Source organism: Rhinolophus sinicus, chromosome X (genome assembly GCF_036562045.2).
Source record: "Rhinolophus sinicus isolate RSC01 chromosome X, ASM3656204v1, whole genome shotgun sequence".
Lineage (NCBI taxonomy): Eukaryota > Metazoa > Chordata > Mammalia > Chiroptera > Rhinolophidae > Rhinolophus > Rhinolophus sinicus.
This window is the reverse complement of record NC_133768.1, coordinates 108,675,510-108,696,596: the sequence shown is the minus strand read 5'-3', so window position 1 is coordinate 108,696,596 and position 21,087 is coordinate 108,675,510. Positions and strand designations below refer to the sequence as shown.

At 51.0% G+C, this 21,087-nt stretch overlaps 1 protein-coding gene across 1 annotated transcript in view; it reads right to left on the bottom strand.

Annotated features, from left to right (window-relative positions):
• MAMLD1 (mastermind like domain containing 1) overlaps nt 1-21,087 on the bottom strand; it is a 486,280-nt gene that overhangs the window by 248,999 nt on the left and 216,194 nt on the right. The window contains exons 11-12 of the mRNA XM_074324231.1: nt 2,880-2,997; nt 69-113 (exon numbers count right to left, since the gene is read on the bottom strand). The gene's annotated coding sequence lies outside the window, so the exon portion shown is untranslated. The remainder of the gene's footprint in view (nt 1-68; nt 114-2,879; nt 2,998-21,087) is intronic.

The window sequence follows — 21,087 nt, the reverse complement described above, 5'->3', positions numbered from 1 at the left end:
TAAGTAACAGAGGAAGTAATAATATGTACACATGCCTTCAATTCAACAAAAACAATTGCATATCTTACCATGTGCGAGGTGTCAGGGACCCCAGGGAAAGTTCAACTCCATCCCTTGAAACAAGAAAGAGACCCCTGATTAGGTGAGTTGGCCACAAGTCTAACTGTGATATTGATATGGACCCTTAAGAAGGGACTAGACCAGAGGGAGGGTGTCATTCTCAACTCTGCTAGTCTGGGAAGGCTTCTACAGTAGGCAGTGGTAAAGTTTGAGCTGAGCCTTGTAAGATGGAAAGAAGGCAAGCAGGTGTGGAAAAGTATCCCAGGCAAGGAAGAAGTCAGCAGAAGCCTGGGGGCAGAGGAGGGCAGGGTATTCTGTGAGATGGGTGAGGGGTGGAGAGAGAGGTTGTCATGCAGCCTCTGTGCTCCCGCTCCCCGCCCAAGAACGCAGGATATGGTGAAGCCAAAACAGAACACCCACGGAGCCATAGGTAGGGGAGTCATACCACTATAGTCTCACTGGTGGCTGGGTTGGAGACACAGGAAGCAGGAGCCACACTATCTGCAACCTGCCGTCTACTTCTCTGCCAACCAACCCCACTTGCTGACTGCAATCTGCCTCTGCAACCCTCAATCCACACTCCGTGCTTGCTAGCGTACCCACTGCAGTTATATCAGTGGCCAATGGCTAACTGCTTACAGCTGATGGCCATCCAATCACAGCTGATGACCATCTACTACCCGAGCCAGCACCTTTCCATGTGAGGCCGAGAGCCTGGAAACTGCTCTCTGGGACTCTGTCCCCACAGGGGTGTTCCAGAGGTAGGCTGGATCCTCCTGATCTTGAATGCCAAGCTGAGCAGACTGGCACAGACTACATCTCACAGGCACCAGGGAGCCATCAAAGGCTAATCAGCGAGGGCAGGAGCCAAGCTGCCCTATGGGATAGCACCTCTAGTGGCTGAACGGAGGAATATGCATGTATCTTTCTTTTCCCCTTCCCTTCCCTTCCCTTCCCTTCCCTTCCCTTCCCTTCCCTTCCCTTCCCTTCCCTTCCCTTCCCTTCCCTTCCCTTCCCTTCCCTTCCCTTCCCTTCCCTTCCCTTCCCTTCCCTTCCCTTCCCTTCCCTTCCCTTCCCTTCCCTTCCCTTCCCTTCCCTTCCCTTCCCTTCGTGGTGGAAGCTTTGTGGCTGGGAGAGAGAAATAACCAACTCAAAGGAAATGCAGAGTCCAGTTTCCACCACACTAGAATTCAGGTGACATATAGACTGCCCACTCCACACCGGCCATGTGGCAGGAGGGCCTGGTCAATCAGTCTACAGTACAACACGTTTGTACTGCAGTGCTAAGTCCCCCTGGAACTCATGAACGTGACCTTATTTGGAAAAAAAGTTTTTGCAGGTGTCATTAAGGTAAGGGTTTCCAGATCAGATCCTCCTGGATTATCTGGGTGAGCCCTAAATCCAATGACAAGTGCCCTAAGAAGAGAACAAAATGGAAAGGAGAAGCAGAGATTGGAGTGACACAGCAACAAGCCAAGGAACATCTGGGGCCACCAAAAGCTGGACGAGAAGATGCAGGAAGGATAAGCCCCTGGAGCCTTCAAACAGCACAGCCCTGCTGACACTGGGTCTCAGCCCATTGATACTGGCTCTCTTGTACTTTTGTGTTCCTTGATTAGCAGATGATAAAAGTACCACTAGTTGCTGTTATGTGGAGTCTGCAAAATGTTTTCATATTGGTGTGGAGGTGAGAATGGCAGATGAGGAAATGAGGCCCAGCCCTGGGATTCTTCCTTTCCCTCAGAGCCTGTTTCGAAGCCAACAGGAAATGGCCCCAAGACACAGCCTTCCTCCAGTGCAGCATCTACTCGTCCTGGACCCTGACCAGCCCCTCTGCCAAAGGTAGCGCACCAGGTAGGCAGTGGTGGTGTGGGTGGTGACAGAGAATTGCAAGCAGCCCTCCTGCAGACACCCTCCAGCAGGGGCTGGGGTGGAGCCCAGTGCCATCTGGCCACTTCCTCCCCCTCAGTCCCCTGGCCAGTTGTAATCTGTGTGCTGGGAAGAGTGTAGTGGAATAAGCCTGTTCCCAGGAGCTTTCCCCATATCCTGTCTAGAGGTGCCTTTGCCTTCTGCCCATGGTAATAATTTGTAATTTGTCAATTCTTCCTTCCACATAGTGGTTCCAGGAGGGATTCTGAAGACAGGCTTTTGAGAGCTGCTCAGGTCCTTTACCGTCCCCCAGGCCAACGTGCTGGCTAAGGAGAAATGGCTTAGAGAACTTGCCTTAAATAGTCTGGCAAGCAAATCTCCTTTCTTTATTCACTAGGGATATTGCACTTAAATACCCTCTTTGTTTCTTGGGATTTGAGTCCCCAGCCAAGGCAGAACATGGGGACTGACAGGGCTGAGGCTCAGGAGGGAGGGGAGGGCCGCAGAGTTTGCTCCATTGAGATGTATCTGCAAAGCCCAGAGATGCACTGGTGTTGTGCAGCCTCCAGCTCCTTCTCTGACCTCAGAGGCGCCGCAAAGGTCTTTAAGCTCAGGACTGAGATCCTAAGGGATTTTTCTTGAGCCATGGAGCCCAAAAGCTAAGATCTGGAGTCAGGTAGCTCTCAGATCAGCTACTGGCTTCTTCACTGCGCAGCTAAGGGGCCTCAGGCAGACTCACAAGGAGGTTGGCTGGAGGCTCTGCCGAGGAGAAGGCAGGCTTGGAGCAGGCGGGTGACGGTTCTGCTATGCCTCTGACCTGTGCCTAGCGCTGCCTGGCTGCTGGACCCTCACCCAACTGTGTGGGGCCCAAGGGACCCCCCTTAGGCAAACCCTTTCTGAAATGAAGGCGAAGGGAGAAAGGTGCCCCAGCTAGCACTGGGTTAACTTACGAATATTAATATTTTCCCAGGGAAGTAAAGCTCCTTTAACATATCAATGACTGGAATTTCATTCATTTTCTTGTTTCACAGTCTTCCTCCTGTTCTCACCATGTATTCGCTAATGTATCTGAGGAAAGAGAGAAAAAAAGATACAAAGCTTCTATACAAATTAGCTACATTTTCCTTCAGTTTGTTTTAGGAGCATGAAAGGTTTAAACATAAAGTATCCAGATTACATGGATTAATTAGATGTTTTACGTTAGAAAAAAAACACACCAAGAAAATAAGTTGCAGCTTAGAAAACTCAGACGGCTTTGATTTTCCGCTGTGAAGCTATTCAAAAAAAAATAACAATTAAGATGTGAACAGTCAACTGATTCTATGCATAAATTAGAGCTATCAAAGGCAAATGTTTGCTTTTAGATTGTGATGTATGGAGATTTAGCCATAAACTATGGGCCGGAGATGTTAATTGCGCTAAAACCTGAGCTTTCATCAGGCGCCAGGGCAGGATGGCCCTGGGCTTCCTCCCCTCCCCCCCTCCCGCCATGGGACTAGACGGACAGACGATGCAGGCGCCTGATGCCTGAGCACGTGGCAAACAAGACCATTAGAGTTGTCAGACTCCGCAGAAACCCCCCGCCAGGAGCTGAAACGCACATTGCTGGGTCCCCTTAGGAAGGAAAAGCTCTCCTGGGAGGGGTGCCAGGTTTGGGTTACTTTTCTCCAGTCAAGTTCTGAGATGCCTGCAAGCTAGTCTTACTCCAGGAAGAAGTCAGTTATGTCTACACACGTCCTTAAACTGTCGCCCCTTAGTAAGCTCTAGAGACAGCATCCAGTGTGCCTAAAACCACAAGCGGGCTGCTGCAAATTGTTAAAATGCTTATTGATAAGCGTCCCCAAACATCTCCATTATAACAGACTAAATACAAGGGCGTCTGAGATGCAAACAGCTCACAGTGGAAATGTCTTAATATTTGCAAGTTTCTAGTTTGCTTCAAAAAACTAGGCTCAGACCCTTGAAGAGGCTCTAAGCCCCAACCCATCCCCTGCTTCCCACCCCCAGCTTGACACGTTGGTGGCCTCACTCCCACCTGGCAGGCCCTCTGGGGGCGGCAGGATCAGGGTGGATTCAAGCTGAAATGGCCCTCCCTCAAAGAGAGGCTCATCCAAACCTTCTTCCTGCACCAACCCCTTATGGGCCTCTCAGGCCCAGAGACTGAGCCGGCCTTGGCCTGACAGCTGCACAGAGGGAGCTGGGCCGGGGTGGTCTGGGCCAGGGTGGTCTACGCCCCACGGATGCTTCTAGGAGCTGGGGCAAGGGGAGAGTGGGCTTCTAGGCCTGTGAAAGCTGCCTTCCTGCTCAGACGGAAGGAACCCTGGCCCTGACTCTGGCCCCAGCCTGGCCACTCCACTTCCCATGGGACCTCCAGCATGTTCTACAGCTGCTGGGGTAGGGCTGGGAAACAGTCCCCCTTTTCTGAGGTGTGAAACCCTTTTGCAATTGCCAGGCCACATTTTCACAGGCTTTCTCTGTCCTTTGCTTATCTTGATCTGCACCACCAACAGCCCAATTAACATGTGAGAACACAGACCTTGCAAGCTGTCCTGTAGCTATTCTCTGGGCCTCTCAGGGCCGCACCCCCCCACAGCCTCCCACCCTTGGCAGTCTTGGCTCGGTTTGTGACTACTGATTATTTTTTACTTTCAAGGCTGCAAATACACCAACTCTTTTCATCCAGAGATTCACGGCTGTCCCTGGGGGGGTTAAAATATAAATAGCAATCTCTGAGCACACTAATAAATAGATGGGGCCAAGCAAACAATTTCTCCTCCGGCCTCCCAGCCCCTCGGCAGACCCATTGGTCCGTCTGCCTTGCTAATGTGCCCACTAGTTTCCCTGGGCACGCTCTCGTTCTGCCAAGGCCGAGAGAGTGCTCACAAAGTGGGCTAAAAATAACATGAACAAGAGACAGAAAACAAGCAGCCACCACCCAAGCAAAGGACATTTTCTGCTCAGGGCCCAGCCCTCAGCTCCAGGGGTCCACACTGGGTGGTCCAGGAGGGTGCTTGGCCGCTCTGGGCTCTCTGAGGTATGCCCACACTGGTGTGGCCCTTGGGGTGACGACAAGCTGGGGGCAGTACTCTTTATAATTCCCACAATGGGAAGAAGCACGTTGTCCTAGGAGCTGGGACGCGACTGGAGATGAGGGGACAGAGGGGCCCATGGCTGGTCCCTGTGCAGCAGGCAGCACAGCTGACCCAGGGTGGCCTGGCGCACCTGCAGCCCTGAGCCGGTCGGTCCCCGGAAGCCTATGGGAGGGACCGGCAGGGCCCTTTAGGTCAGCCAGGCCCCGTGCTCAAGCTGCTGACAGACGGAGAGACCAGGCCCACAGAGCCCAGGACTGTGCCCAAGGTCACATGCAAGTCAGGGCCGGCCCAGGGTCCCTGCGTCCTCAGCCAGGACTCTCAGCAGGCCCCCCCCCGAGATGCCCATGGGCTCTGGAGGACCTGGCAGCCCCTCCAAGTTTCACCAGGATTAACAGGTCGAATACTGTGGCCTCCATGAGGTTTTCTCCTTGGGGACACATGGCCTGCCCTGGTGACACCTGCCGGAGGCGGCATCCACTAAGCACCTGGTCCCCGAGGACACAGGACGCATCTCAGAAGCAGTCACCCTGGCCCTGCGTTGGCCCTGGTGCTGGCTGACGGGGCATTTACCATGGGTGCCCAGGGAAGACATGGGCAGCCCCTCCCTCCCTGTTTCCCTCCCTGCCTTCCCTCCTTTCATCTCTGTTTGCTTCCCGGGCTCTCAGAGGGTCCGCTCCCCACACGTGGGAGGGCACTGCCATTTGCAGGCCCGTGGCTTTCCCAGCCCCCCCCATCCCCTCTGCTGGCCCTCTCTGCAGAGGAGAGCAGGCCACACTGGTCGCTGGCCCACAGGCAGGTCCCAGCCTGGCGAAGGTGCACAAGGGGCTTCTGACGTAACCACTCGCTCTACTGGCAGAGTCCCAGCCCAGCCCAGCACACAGACAGCTCAGCTGCGTCCCCAACATGGCGAGAACACACTGCAGAGACACAGCTGCAGTCCAGGCCTCTCCTCCCCACTGAGCTGTCACCTGACCTTCCAGGGAAGGCGGGGTGGGGGGGGGACCCCGGGCCAAGGACAGGCCTTAGAGGGTGAGGCCGCCACAGGATGAGCCTGAGGATGGAGGTACGGGAACAGGAAGAGGCCAGCCTGGCAGGGGCCCCTGGGACCCACTAGGGGCAGGCAGCTGGGGACCCCAGGACGCCCCCTCCCACTAGGGCAGCAGAGGGACCCGAGGCCCCAGGCACAGGGCTCCAGTGATCCAGAGGGGTTTGGCTGAGCCAGAAACTTGGCGGCTATGGTGACAAAGGAGAGGTTGAGGGTGGGAGAGGGGACTGTCACTCCCCTGGGCTCCCGGCACAGGCTCACCAGCCCTCCTTCTGCCCTCAGCACTAGAGTTGTATATCCAACAGCCTGCTGGACATGTCCACCCAGATATTTCTTAAGCTCCTCCAACCGTGGCCAAAGCTGAACTTCAGCCCACCGCCCCCCCCCCCCCCACACACACAGACCACTGTGACAGTGTCTGAAGGGAGTCCGCCAATCTCTGTCTGGAGCCCACACCTGTCTTCCCAACTCCTTCCTGGCCTGTCCTCCAGGACGACCCATGGGCTCCTCAGTCTTATAGAGCTCACAGCTGGATCTTTTGCCTGTCACTGCAGACCCCATCTCTGTTCCCCATGTAGCAATAGTGCCACCAGCACCCGAGTCATGGCTGATTCCCCCCCCCACCGGGGTGTCCTCCCTCCCCTCCCCACCTTATCACACCTTATCCCTTTGCACTGATGATCAGCCTTTGACTTTCAACCTTAAGTCCAGCTAGTGGCTTTGCCTGGCCTCCCTGGGGTTGGTGCCCAGCTTGGACCATGTTACAGTCAAACTTTTCAGGCAGTGGAATTCAAACCACAGAAATAACCAATTAGAGCTAGTTTGAGGTATGTATTTCTTTTGTTTTTCATGACTAGTTCTGGTGATTTTCTAGTAACCAGTTGTTTGGCTGGTTATAGACTTTTTCCTCAGCTGGTTTCTTTGTGCAAGCCCAGCTTCAGTGTCAGGAATGACGCCCCAGGGCACAGGTCTCCCACGGGCCCCCCTTGCACAGACATAGAAAGGACAGCCCAGCCTAGTCTTTGGGAATGGGGGCTTCCCTCTCAGCTGCCCGTGGGATCGACTTCCATGAAAACTGAGACTTGTTTATGACAAGGTTGCCCCCTTTGTCCATCAGACCTCAGCTCTACCTTTCTTATTTGCTTTTTTAGAAGCAGAGATAGGAAGGAACATGGTCTTTGATTTCTTCTTGGCCTCCAGGACCCATCCCCTTCACAGCCCCTTGCCTGTGAAAAGGCTGCTGTCCTGAAAGAGTTGCTGACATCTAGAAGCAAACAAGTCGGGGGAGAGACAATTAGGCTGATGCAGACTCGCCGGATTTCCAGTCCATTCCTTTTTAACTGCCTCAGTGCCAGCTGTACTAGCAGCCCCTGGGAGATGAAACTGAACCCCAGGATTTCCCCAGCTATCTGGAATGAAGCTTTCACTTCTATAATTAGAGTCCCAGAATGTCAGGGCTGTGGGGGCCTTTAGGATCAGCTGGCCCTTCCCCATCAGGGGGCTGCCAGCCAGGCTGGGAGGCCCAGCTTGAGGCCTACCCCCTACTTCCCTCGGTCATAGGGTCCTTCCTGCTATAGCTTCTGCTACTAGTTCTTTCCACCCTATTTGTCTTTTCTTGCAGACATAGCAGGTGATCACTAGATCCTGGTAAAGAGCATCGGAGCTCTTAGGCAGGCTCCCCGGGTACGAACCTTGGATCCACCAGGCAGTTAGCCTTTTCAGTAAGTGGATGTCCATTTCCTTCTCTAGAGACCCCAGCACTCACAGGAGAACACACAGCACCTCTGCCTGGCTTTGAACGCTCTCGGTGATCTGGTCTCCCCTCGTGTCCTACATTTCTCTACACTGGACAACTCTGTTCCTGGAACACACCATGCAACTTCTCAGCCCTGGGCTCCAGCTGTTCCTTTCGACCAAGATGCTATTTCATTGTGTCAAAGCCCATCTCGAGGATTTTCTCCTCTGCAAAGCATTTCCAAAGAGAGCTCCATCAGTGTTCTCCCTCCTCCTACAATTCACTCATTTATACCACAGACATTTTCATGGCACCCATCATGTGCCAGGCACTTTTCTAGTACACAGGATACAACAGTGCGTTCATACACCTCTGCCCTCACGGAGCTGATATTCTAATGGGGAAGGGACGCAATAAAGGAGTCAAGTAAAGGATGGGGAATTTTAGAGGTGAAATTAGCTTCTCCTTCTGCCCTCCCTGAATCTTCGTATCTCCTTGTTGCCCTATTTTCCTCTGCCCTGTGGTGTGGTTACTTTGTACTTCTGCCTCGTGATGACTAGGGGGTGAGCTCCATGAGAGTCGGGCTAACGCCTGTTCTGCTCTGTATTCCCCTCAGCACCAGGCCTACAGCAAACGCTCAAGACATGTTTGTGAAATAAGTGAGTGAATGAACGACGGAGTGAGTGGACAGATGAGTGACTAAGCGAATGGGTGACAGGATGAGTATCTAGGCTCACAACACTTGTGTGTTTTGGCCTTTGTGAAACAAGGATTCTGACTTGGAAAGTTGGGTGGCTTGAGCGTAGGATTTCTGAGACCCAGGAGAAAAGTCAGCATTGGCTCTCATACCACAGAACAAATGACAGGTGGCTATAGAAAGTCAAGATGTCAATTTCATGGCCACACTTGAGCCTTGTTTGACTGTGGACTCTTGTCTTTTAGGGGAAGAGGTCTCCAGGGGCCCAGGCTTACTGAGTCAGCCCCTCACGCCCAGGACAGAATCTCACAGCACCTTTCATTTGATTTCATCTGCAAATATCAGTAGTACTCAGAATCAGGGACTCTTGTAGTTCCATACAGAAAAGAAAAAAAAAAAGTAAATACCAGTTCCTCTCAGAACCCATTCTTTATTAAATCTGTGCTGGAGTTAACTGGTTATTATGTTGCCAAATCCCTTTTAATTATTTGCCAAAGATTTTCATATTATTTTTAACCAAGTGAATCTTATCCTAAAATCTTAATTTTATTTGATGTTTAAAGGATTAAGGGAGCGATTTTATGACCTAAAATGTGAATGGCCTCTTTTTAAAAATCCAACTGGTGGTGTAATTGAGTTGCAAACACTATTTTAGTCTTTTCACAACATAATTGACTATGGGATTTTATTTTTCCAAGAGACTTGATTTATCTGCTCTTCATACACATTCAGTCTCTGTAAATATGCTGTTGGCTTTTCAGTAATAGTATTAGACCTGCACGCTTTGGCGCATGTCAGCAGGGATAGGAAGATTGAGAGGACTATACACGTTTAAACATACTACGCCAATAGAAAGAAGAACAATTACAAGTATTTACAAGTATCCACTGTACCTTTTAGATATATTTCATAGTGTTCCATACATTATTGGCCTAGGGCTACCTTTTTTTTTTTTAAAGTTACTTTTCCCTTTAGGTTTGGTCATTCTTTTTGTTACTGCTCTTGTTTGAATCTGTCATTTTAACTATTGGAAAGGCAGTTGTTTATTTATCAAATTGCTTTAGGATGTCCTCATGATCCAACTGGATTCAGTCTGCAAAGCAAATCAAATCAACGATGCCCAGGGGTGCCCAAACACGGCTCAAGGTCTCACTGCAACTCTTAAAACCCAAAGCCATGTGCAACGGACATGTCACTGCTCAACAGGCTTACTGTCAAGACTACTCTGATTGATTTTCTGGAACACTAACTGAACTTTCAGGATGGAGTGGTGGAAAAAAACATACTCCCCCAATTACTTTCTGGGCCTCTTTCATCAAACCAGAGTCCTCTCTGTTTCTGGGCTAGAAAGCTTGGCATCAGTTTTCAGTCTCCAAAGCCCTCCCTCTTCCTGTGACTCATAACAAAATACCATCATTTCCATTTTCTCCTTTAAATGTCTCTTGGACACATCCTTTCCTTTCTGTTTCCGCGGCCACCTCCTTCATCCAGGCCCGTGATCTTAGTCTTGAACCACTGCAATAACCCCCACATTCTTTTCTCGGCCCCACGCTCCTGTGCTGACACTTGAGTCCCAGAAATATCTTCCTAAGACACTGATCCAGGATCTCTCTTCTGCTTCCTGACATGCTGGGGAACCCCTTTGCTCCCCAGGTCAAGTCTAGGCCTCTCCAATTGATTTTCAAGATCCTTACCAATCTGGGTATAGCTAACTTTTAGCCTTCTAACCCCTCATGAGGAAAGCCTGGGTCAATAAGTGTTGAGAGACATCTGCCTGCTATGGTTTCAGTACAAGGATGGCTAAATAGACTGATGGGGTAGCTGGGTGAGCCCACAGACAGACCCACGGATATATATTCTGATTTATGACAGGACACCTTGCATGGGAGTGAGGAGGGAATAGCCTTCTCAGTCAATCGTGCAAGGATAATAGGGGATCCATAAGGATAAAAAATGAAGTAGGGCTCCTATTTCCCATCACACACAAAAATCAAGTCCAGGTGGATGAAGGATTTAAATGTGAAAGGTGAGACTACACAGCTTTCCAAAGAGCATAAAAGAGAATGTCTTCATGACCTAAGGGTAGGGTAAGATTTCTTAAACATGGCAGGAAAAACACTAAGCATAAGGAAAAGATGGACAAGCTGGACTGCATTAAAATGAAGAATTCATATTTTTCAAAAGATAGCATGAAGAGAGTAAAAAGCAAGCCACAAATTGAGAAAAGGGATCTGGAACACATAAAACTGACAAAGGGCTTATAGCCAGATTTTTTTTTTTAAAGTCCTACAAGTTATTAACAAAAACACAGACGGCCAAATAGAAAAATTGGCAAAAGGCTTAATAGATAATTTACAAGCCAGGAAATCCAAATGGCTAATAAATGTGTGAAATGCAGTTTGATTTCTAGTAATAAGGGAAATGCACATGGAAACCTCAAAGAGATCCACTATGTACCCACCAGAAGGGCTAAAATTCACAAGTGTCGGTGAGAATGGGGAGCCCCTGGAACACTCATTCATACTGCTTTGGGGGTGTGCAATGGGATAGGTACTTTGGGAAAGTTTGCATTACCTAGTGAAGTTGAAGATGGCCACGCCCGATGACCCAGCAATTCCACTCCTAGTTCTATACGCTATGGGAGTGAGTACACACGTGCATCAGGAGACATGGACCAAGGTATACAAAGGTATACAAAGTATACCTTTGTTCAAGGTATACAAAATCTGGAACCCACCCAACTGTCCATTGCAGTCGAATGGGTCAAAAACGGTGCATTCATATGAAAAGCAAACTATGAAAGTGAGTATTGAGGCATCTTAAAAGCACGTGAGAGGGATGTGAATTGTGTGGAGCCAGGGGCGTCATGTCATAAACTAAATGTTTGTGTCCCCAAGGTGATGACATTAGGAGGTGGGCCTTTGGGAGGTGATGAGGTCATGAAAGTGGGGCCCTCATGAATGGGATTGGTACCCTTATAAAAGAAATCCCACATTCCTTCACCCTGGGAGGCACAGCTAGAAAGTGGGCATCTGTGACCCTCACCAGACACCCAATCTGCTGGTGCCTTGATCGTGGACTTGCCAGATTCCAGAACTGTGAGACATAAATGTTGGTTGTTGAAACCACCCAGTCTATTGTATTTTTGTTATAACAGTCAAATGGACTAACACAATGTACTTAGATATTTTCTGCTACCTTCTTTTTATTCTGTTTCATTTTTCCAAATACTGAGGGTGCCAAAAAATGTATACACAACTTGTATTCACGTTTTGTTATTAGTATATACTGAGGATTACCATTTTAATAGTTTCTTTTTTCCTTTCTTAAAGCGTGTATACATTTTTGGGGGGCACCCTGTGCATATGTTGGTCGAGACTTGCTAGCTTGATTTTAGGACAACCATAGGTGGGTCATAGGTAGCAGTTTGAACAGTTCTAGATGCTTCCAGTGCATCCAGCTAGCCCCTAAGCCCCAGGACCCCATGGGGGTTTTAGAGGCTTGTGATAATTGTTTTCCTCTGAGTGTGGACCCCTGGAGGGGCTGTGTTTCCCCCCTGCTGGGAAAGCAAAACATCACACCCTCCCCCAGCAGGGGTGGGGGTGCCCAAGACCCTAAAGCAGAAACCTCCTGGAGGCTCCTCTCTGCTACAGCACCTAGGACTGCATAGTCTAGGAAGCCAGGACTCCCCAGGTAAGGCAGTGACAGCACACGCTTTGGGCCATTGTTTACAATTGCTATGGCAGGGCAGGTGCTGGCAGCAAGGGGCCATCCGTTGGGCTGAGGAGCCCAGGGGACACCATATCACTCTGACCCAGCCAAAGGGCCAGATACTGGACTTTGGTTCAAAGTCTCTTCTACTTGAGAACCTGACTTGGGCCTTCCTGCTTGGGGAGGCAGGAAAAAATTACAGAGGATTCAAGTGGTCAAATAAGCCAGCAAGCCCTTACCTCGGCCAATGTGGCACGGATCATGGATGGCCAGAATATAGTCCCCAGTTATTCAATCAAACACTAATCTGAGTGTTGCTGTGAAGGTATTTTGTCGTTGTGGTTAACATCTACAATCTGCTGACTTTGAGAAGACTACTAACCCTTGATAATGTGGTGGGCCTCGTCTAATCAGTTGAAGCCCTACAGAGAAAACACTGAGGTTTCCCAAAGAAGACTGTCTCCAGACTACAGCATCAACCCCTGCCTGAGTTTCCATCCTGCTGGTCTGCCCTGCAGATTTGGGACTTGCCAGGCCCCACAGTTGTGTGAACCAGTTCTTTGAAATAAATAAATAAATAAATAAATAAATAAATAAATAAATAAATAAATCTATCTATTATCTATCCATCCATCATCCACCTCTGTCTGTCTATCTAATCTCCCATTGTTCTGCTTCTCTGTGGAACTCTGACTGAGCCAGGTGAGGAGTCTGTGGGCATCCCCAGGGCACCGCGTATAACCCTTTGACCACAGCTTCACGGCTCTATGGAGGTTTGGCAGCCATGGTTCTGACCAGGATTAGTGGTTAACATTTTCCTGCACTGTTCTGACCCTCCAGCTCTCTTCCCAATGGCCCAGAAATAGCTGAGGGACATGTCAGGAGAGGCTTGGGGGCAGGTGGAGGAGGCTTTCCTCTCAGGCATAGGGACTCCCCCACTTTAGTCTCCCTGGCAGGGAAGGGCCCTGAAATGGCCATGAGGGGCAGCAGAAAGCTCTGGGTGATAATCAGCCAACTCACTTCTTATTTCCAAACCTCAGTCTGTTTTTGTGGAAAGTGGGGAAAGATTCACCATCCTGGCTACCTTCGGGGCCTGGCGTTAGTGAATAGAATCGGAAACGAGAAGCCTAGCGGGAAAGACCCAGGGCTGCATTTTCATGTCTGTGGACCCTGGGGATCGCTGCCTTTGTGGGCCCTTTCCTCAATAAAAAGAAAATAAGTAAAAATTACATTTTGTGATTGTATAAAGACGAATACATTAATTCATATGAATGTACATTAATTCACATTAATAGTATATATTAAAATATTTCCTTCCTTCTAAAAATTCATTTTGTCTTCCAACTTGAAAAGAAATTAAAATATTTTCACGAGCCCCTAAACGTCCCATGGCCCTAGTGCCTACTATGCCTAATGGAGAAGTCAGCCCCAAGGGTGTCTGGGGCTCACTAGCCCACAGCCCTGAGACTCGTGCCAGCCCTGGGAGTGGCTTGGAGGGTGTCCAGGCCAAGAAGGAACAACCTTCTTCCTGGAATAGCTGAGTCAGCACCAAGAAGAGGGTGGACCGACTGCTTTTAAAATGTCTTTGTCACGAAAAAGAAGTCTATTGAATCCCGTGCAAAAAGATAAAGTCTTACAATGTAGATGACCAATTATGTGGAAGAGAACAAGGTCCATGAGAAAAACCAACACTGCTTTTTTATTATTTAAAATTCTTGTCATTATAGCTAACCTTACTGAGCACTTATATTATAAGTTCACCATCGGGCTAAGCCTCAATCCTTTCATCTTCCCATGAAACCCATTTTAGAGACCAGAAGTGGAGGCACCAGGCTGGCAGGGAGTGGGAGAGTCCGAGGGAGTGAAGGGTACAGAGCAGAAGGGACCCAGCAGTGGCGGAAAGGAGCTAAGGAAGAGACCCTCCACGTTTCCCTGTGTTCTCAAAATTTGCCCTTCTAGAACCATCTTCTATTGATAGTTTGATAACCTTGGAACAACAGCACAGAACCTGATGTAAAAGTTAACATCTTCCCTAACACTTTTCAAGAAAAGAGCCTGCACATGCCTCTGATTTTCTTCCCTCAGTGATTTTCATCTCCCCCAGGCCAACAGCAGGGGCCATGAGATAAGAACATTTTTGTATGTTTCCTGAGGTTGAACTGAGTGATGATGACCCATCTGGAAGTCTCTTGGAAGTGGAGCCCTTTTCACCTTCTCCAAGGAAGTGAGCCAGGCTTGGTCCTCTGAGAGAAAACTGCTTCCTGGCAAGACTGTTGTTAGCAGCTGCATTTTACGTACAAGGACATGGCTGCTCCAAGGGTTGAAGGAACCAGGCAGTGTGATTCTAGAGAGTCGGGACTTAGTCACTTCTTAGCTGCATGGCATGAGCAGGTCACTCCACCCATCCAAACCGCCCTTTCCTTGTATGATGCGCCTCCCAAGGAAAGCAGCTGGCATGGGCTACAGACATCCTATGAGTCAGGGTATCCCACACACTGTCGCATCGAAGCCCCGCAGCAGGGACAAACCATGGCCAGGCCCACAGTACACAAGCAGGCTCCGAGCGCCCAGAAGCTTTGGAAGGTAGAGACAGGGGCACAGACAGCAAAGTGCTCAGAACTGGCAGGAAGCCTGCCTCCGGCCCTCAACCAGCCTTCCGCCTTCCCAGTGTTCTTCCCGCTGCTTTTTAAAGTTGTGGTTTGTGTGTGTGTGTGTGTGTGTGTGTGTGTGTGTGTGATGGAATTTGCCAGTGAACATTTTTTTAAAAAATTTTATTGGGGAATATTGGGCAACAGTGTGTTTCTCCAGGGCCCATCAGCTCCAAGTCGTTGTTCTTCAATTTAGTTATGGAGGGCACAGCTCAGCTCCAAGTCCAGTTGCCATTTTCAACCTTTAGTCGTAGGGGCGCAGCCCACCGTCCCATGTGGGAATTGAACCGGTAACCTTGTTGTTGAGAGCTCGTGCTGTAACCAACTGAGCCACGTGGCCGACCCCTATGTTTAGCTTTTTGAGGAACCATTAATCTGTCCTCCACAGTGGCTGCACCATTTTATTTTCCCACTAGCGATGCATGAGGATCCCAATTTCTTGACTTTCTTATCAACACTTCCTTTTTCTTTTTAAATCTAGGTGGGTGTGAGGTGGTATCTCATGGATTTGATTTCTATTTCTCCAATGACTAGTGATGTGGAGCATCTTTTCATGTTTGTTGGCCCTTCCCATTGTTCTTACCATAAAATAAAACATCCCTATCAGGGCCTCAAAGGACCTGCCTCCTCCCCTCTTGCAGCCTCTCTGTGCCCCATTGTATGCCCCTCTGGTCCTGCACTTCTATTCTGGGCGCCGGCAACACCAGCCGTCCTCTTCTGCGCATGCCTGTACACATACAGAGCCTGCACATATACCGCGCTCTCTGCCTGCAGTGGCCCACTTCCCCTGGCCCCGCCCCGTGGGCTACCTCCTCGTCCTCCTCCATCTGTGTGCCTGCCCACCAGACCAGGCTGACCCATCTGCACGTACAGAGGCTATCGTGCACCTCCCCTGGCCGTACCTCCTCTAAGTGATGATGGCTTTCCTGCTCCTTGCAGTCTCCTGACAGCATGTCGCAGCCATGGATCCAGCTCCTAGATGGCTGCTAGACAAACAGAATGTTTGGGTCTGAAGCAGCAGACAGAAGCCTGTTCTGAAGGACTGAAGGCTGTGCAGGCTTCATAACAAGAGACAGGCACCCCTGCCCAAGGAGCCCAGACCGTTCTGTCTCGGGCAGCAGCACAGACGAGGCATCCCCAACATTTCCTGTTGATTCTTTGGAGTTGACCATTGTCAGCTGGGCTCCGTTATGACTCATGCCCTTGAGGCAGGATGCCTCTTGTTAGCAAGTGACTCATGGATGTAGCTCCTTAGCCTTGACAGCTGGCTGGGCCTGATGACATAGGGAAGAGAGCCCCACATCGGGAGCCAAGAGCCAGAGTTCCGGTCCCAGTCTGCGATGACTCGCTGTGCAAGCTGGGGCCCTGGCCTGTCCAATCTGTGGAATACATCAGAACCACCTGTGGAGGCCTTTTAAAAATGCAGCTGGCTATTCCCCACCCGCATGGAGATTCTGATTTAGTACCTCTGGCATAGGGCCCAGGAAATCTGCATTGTAATCAGCAGCCCCAGTGTCCCGGCTGCACAGCTTGGCTTGGAGACTCTGCATGAGCTGCTTTCAGGGCCCTGTCCACTGCCCCAGACTTTTGGTTCTAGAATTCTAGAATGTCCATTGAAGTATTTGCTGGGCAAGTTCTAAGAAGTTCCCTGAAAGAAGGGCCAGCTTGCTTTCTGTTCCTTGAGCACTTAACTCTGGGTCAAGTCCTGGGTGTACCCAGCCGTGGGGTATGCAGATTCAGCTCAAGGTGGTCACTGCTCGAAAGCAGATTCTGGCCTCCTAGTGTGGGCAGACTCTGCCACCTGCAACACTTCCCGTCGAAGCGACACACTCTGTGACGGGCTGGAACACTGAGGTGGAAGCCGAGGGTATTGGGCAGGCAGGGCAAAATGGCGGGGGAAATGTCCATCCTTCTGATGGGCACAGTGGAAAGCCGCGGTGGTGGGGAGACTGCTGGGCTTTGCGCACTACACTGGGAAGTGTATCGGGGAGGAGGTGGCAGTTTATGGCCCTGAGTTAGGAGGGTGAGGGTAGGAAGTGCAGGGAAGTAGGAGAAGACTGGTGGGAGTAGTACTGTGGAAGGAAAAGGAATGTTCTAGAATATTAGGTGGGAGAGGTGGTCATGGCCATATCCTGGAGGACCTGGGGTATCGGGGTGGTGGGGTGGTAGGGGTTGAGGTGGGGGATGGTGCTTGAGCACTTAAGGAGCCCAGTTTAGATCCTGAGCCATGACAGACTTGGGAGCTCAGGGGACACTGGTAGCAGAGCTTTGGGAGCTCGAGGCTGCAGCACTGGGTCTGGGAATGGGGGGCATCCCCTGCTCCTCAACTCAGAGTCTCTCTTCAGGTTGTCCCCATTTATCGGTATGTACCCGAAGACATCGCTTCCGCATTTGGGATGGCAGCCCTAATGGCTTGAGGCCAGAGCTGGGGCTTCCAGCAAGCCTGCTCACCCATCTGCTGGTTTCTGTTTAGAGCTGGGAAGAAGCCCATTCCGGGCTGTGTGCCCAGAGGGGGTGCTAGCACAACCCCTAGGTGCTGAGTGGTGGGGCTCTGGATTCCCACCCAGCCCATCTCTATCCCCTGCACTGCCTTGGGCCAGCAGCCCACCCTGTCCGAGGCTCAGTCTGCTCGTCCATGAAATGAGGATATGATTCATTCCTACCTTAGGACTGCGATGAGCTTGAAACAAGAGGCAGAAAGCCTGGGCACCGGGGGGCATCTCATCTGAAGACTCTGTAGCCCTCTTCTTGTTCTTCCTGGCAGCACAGAAACCCCACTAGACCTGCTGACCTGGTGGCTGAAGCTGAATTGCTACTCAGCTCCAAGCATACCCACTGGGGAGAGAACTCTACCAAGATGAGCCACAAGGAAGTGCTGGTGCAGGGGTGAGGCTGCCAGAGCAGCTTTTCAGAGAGCCATTCTGATCTGGTGCCCAGGGAGCATGCAGAAGATGACAGAACAGCAAAGAGAGCTTCATCACTTGGGACAAAAGACAGGGGAGAGCCAGAAGAAGAGGACCCCCGAGGGAGTGACTGGGTTGACGGGGTTTGTTGGGGGAGGGTGCATTTGCACAAATCTGACTCCTCAGTACCAAGCAACCTGCTCTCAGCGGCCTTGCAGCTGCTCTCTCCTCTTGATGGAAGGTGGACTTATGGGCTGGAATCCAAAGGTGTGGCCACCATGCACTGGGCAGGAGGGAAATGCAGGGATGGGTATCCCCAGGGAGGAAGGCACCATGGGGCCAAGCCCTGAGCTCCCAAGCCTGGGCTCTAACAGAGACTCTATCCCCGCTAGCTCCCCTCATGGGGAGCTGATCTCTGGAAGAGGCCAGAATATTAGGCCAAGGGCAGCTGCAGGAGGTGGGGAGGCAGGGGGCCTCGGGCTGCCCAGATTCTGGTCAGGCTGCTTTCCCTGCCTTCACCAGCAGGCCACCATCCAGCAGCATGTTCTGCTCTCAAAGCCAACAGTTGCTTCCCTGGGCTGCTGCAGAAGACACTGTGGATGTGATGGCTCATTTTACATGTCAACTTGGCCGGGCCATGATGCCCGGTTGTTTGGCCAAACACCAGTGCAGATGCCGCTGTGAAGATGTGATTAACATTTAAATCAGTCAAGTTCGAGTAAAGCAGATTGTCCTCCATAACACAGGTGGGCCTCATCCAATCAGTTGAAGGCCTTAAAAGCCAAAGACTGAGGTTCCCCAAAGAAGGAATTCTAACCCCAGACTACAGCACAGAAACCCTGCCTGAGTTTCCAGCCTTCGTACTCAAGATGGCAACAACTCCTGCCTGAATCTGCAGCCTGCTGATTTCCAGCTTGCCAGCCCTGACTGTTGCATGAGCCAATTCCTTAACCTAAATCTCTGTGTGCCTCTGTCTCTCTCTCTCTCTCTCTCTCTGTGTGTGTGTGTGTGTGTGTGTGTGTCTCCCCCTAATACAGTAGACAAGTGTGTGAGGTATGTTGGCTGGCGTGGCATATAGCAGCAACCACCACGCCAGAAATGGAAACTCCTGGGGAACCCACGCCTGCGTACAATGATCTGGTCTGCATCCTCGGCCCTCTCCACCCGACATGGACCCTAGCCTGTCCCCCACACAGCTGGTGCAGGCCACATACGCATGATCTAGAGAGGTTGGCAACCTGTGGTCAGGAGGGCAGCGTTCCACTCCAGTTCTGCCACCAGCTGGGTGACCCTGGGCAAGTTGCTTTCCCTCTCTGAGCCTCAGTGTGCTCGTGTCTTAACAGCAGAGCAGATGAGGGTAGTTACCTGTAAATTTCTTATAGTAGCAGCTTGCTTTGGGCCAAAAGGAGTGTTAAACAGCCAGTCAACTCTTAACATTGTCCAAGTACAGCTTCTCTGGCTTCTGTGGAGTGTGGGGAGCTGCAGCTCCCCACACTCCACAGAAACCAGAGAAGCCGTACTTGTCCCTGCCCCTCACTCCTGCCTGCAACTGGGACCTTGACTCCCAAAGCCTTGCCACCCCTCCGCCTGCTCTGACATCTGCAGACTGTATTCCCCGTGCTTTTGGGTGGCGTCCACCTTCCCCAGTGCCTTGCCTAGCTGAATGTGCCTCCGGGCTGGTGGAGGGAAGCTCATTACTGCTTGTGACTCATAAAAGTCTAAAATCAGGAGACAAAAGCTCCTTTCAGAGCTCCCTTTGAACCCCCGGGTCTCGTTATGTGACAAAGATATTTAGAGGATTGCTACAAGAGCAATCACATATAAGGCAGAAAAATGTGGCCTTGTCTTCAAGGAGAAGTGGCAGCTGGGGCCCCCCTGAGTCCTCACACTCAGGCCCGTTTTACTGAGCAGCCTGGGAAAGGTGTCCCTATTCGAAGGCAGCCACCCTCCATTGGCTGACAGGCTCAGTCCAAGGTGAGGAGCCCAGATTCCCAACCCCAAGCATCTGTGTCGCCTGGAAGCTCAACAGTGTTCATTTTCTAGGCACCCCATCAGCTCTTCTGGGGACTGGCACAGGTGAGCCCTGAGAACTCCAAAAAGGCCATGGGCAGCTGGCCTGAGACGCCTGAAAGGTGGCTTTGGCCTCCTATCCCCTCCACCCTTGACTAAACTTAAATATACTGTACTTCCTAGAATACACTGGTAACACAAAAGGAACTGGTAAACTTAACGAAGACATGATTTCTACCTGGGCCTCACTCAGGATGATACTATGCTGGATGTTATTCCTCTACCACAGAGAATAACCTCCCTTCACACACCCTTCTGCCATCTCTGCCTCTGCATGAAGGCTTAGGAATAAAAAGCAATTAAGAGCTGTTAATAATGTAATCAGAATTTCCAAAGTGTATGAGAAGAGGTGGTAAAAACTCACTCTAAAGGTCAAAGGGAACTTCTGTAGTATCGTCTTCCCTGATCACCCGGGTCCACCACCGAATGCCAGTGCTTTTACTATGGGGAGGCTCGAAAATGGAATCCCAGCTACCAGTGTCTCTTGATGCACGGGGATCAGAGCTGTGGTTTTCAGAACTGAGCTGGTACGAAGGCAGCCCAGGAAGCCTTGGCTCTTGGTAGCTCTGGCTTGCCACCTGCTGCCTGTGGGCCACGCGTCTTTCTTCCCCCCTTCCGGGGGCACCCAGGACGGCCGTGGACAGCATGGCTACGTGTGTGGCTCTTGAAGCCAGGGCCTGGTCACACCTTCTGGGTACTCCTGCCACACACTGGGCAGCCGGACTGAGGCAAAGAGGACAGCACTGGGGCAGGCAAGGGTCCCCGGAGAGCATCTCTTTGCTACCACTACACTTTGGGCTGGCACTGTGGCAAAGCAAAGCAGGACTCAGGAATTAGAGGCGTAAGCCTGGAGGTATCAGCACGGGCTGCTGCCAACCATCATCAGTGAGCTGGAGCGGCACTTGACCTTCAGCCGGAAGTTCACGGGTACTGAGTGGGCCTGACAGGAGACCGAGCCAATCATACTGCCTCAGCCGTGAGTGAACGGTACAGCAGGTCCACCCAGCAAGGCTCAGTCAGCCTCTAGGAGCTCCTCGGGAGCCACTTGGCAGGGCCTGAGCCCTTGGATGGCCCATGGGCTCCGGGTCTAGGCAGCAGCTTGGCCCAGTCCATGAGAGTCCGCGGGCTGCTGTAACCAGTTACCACACACTGTGTGACTTAAAAGAACAGAAATATGAATATTGTCCCATAGTTCTGCAGGCCAGAAGTCTGAAGTCCAGGTGTTGGTAGGGCCATAGTCTCGGAAGTTTCTAGGGG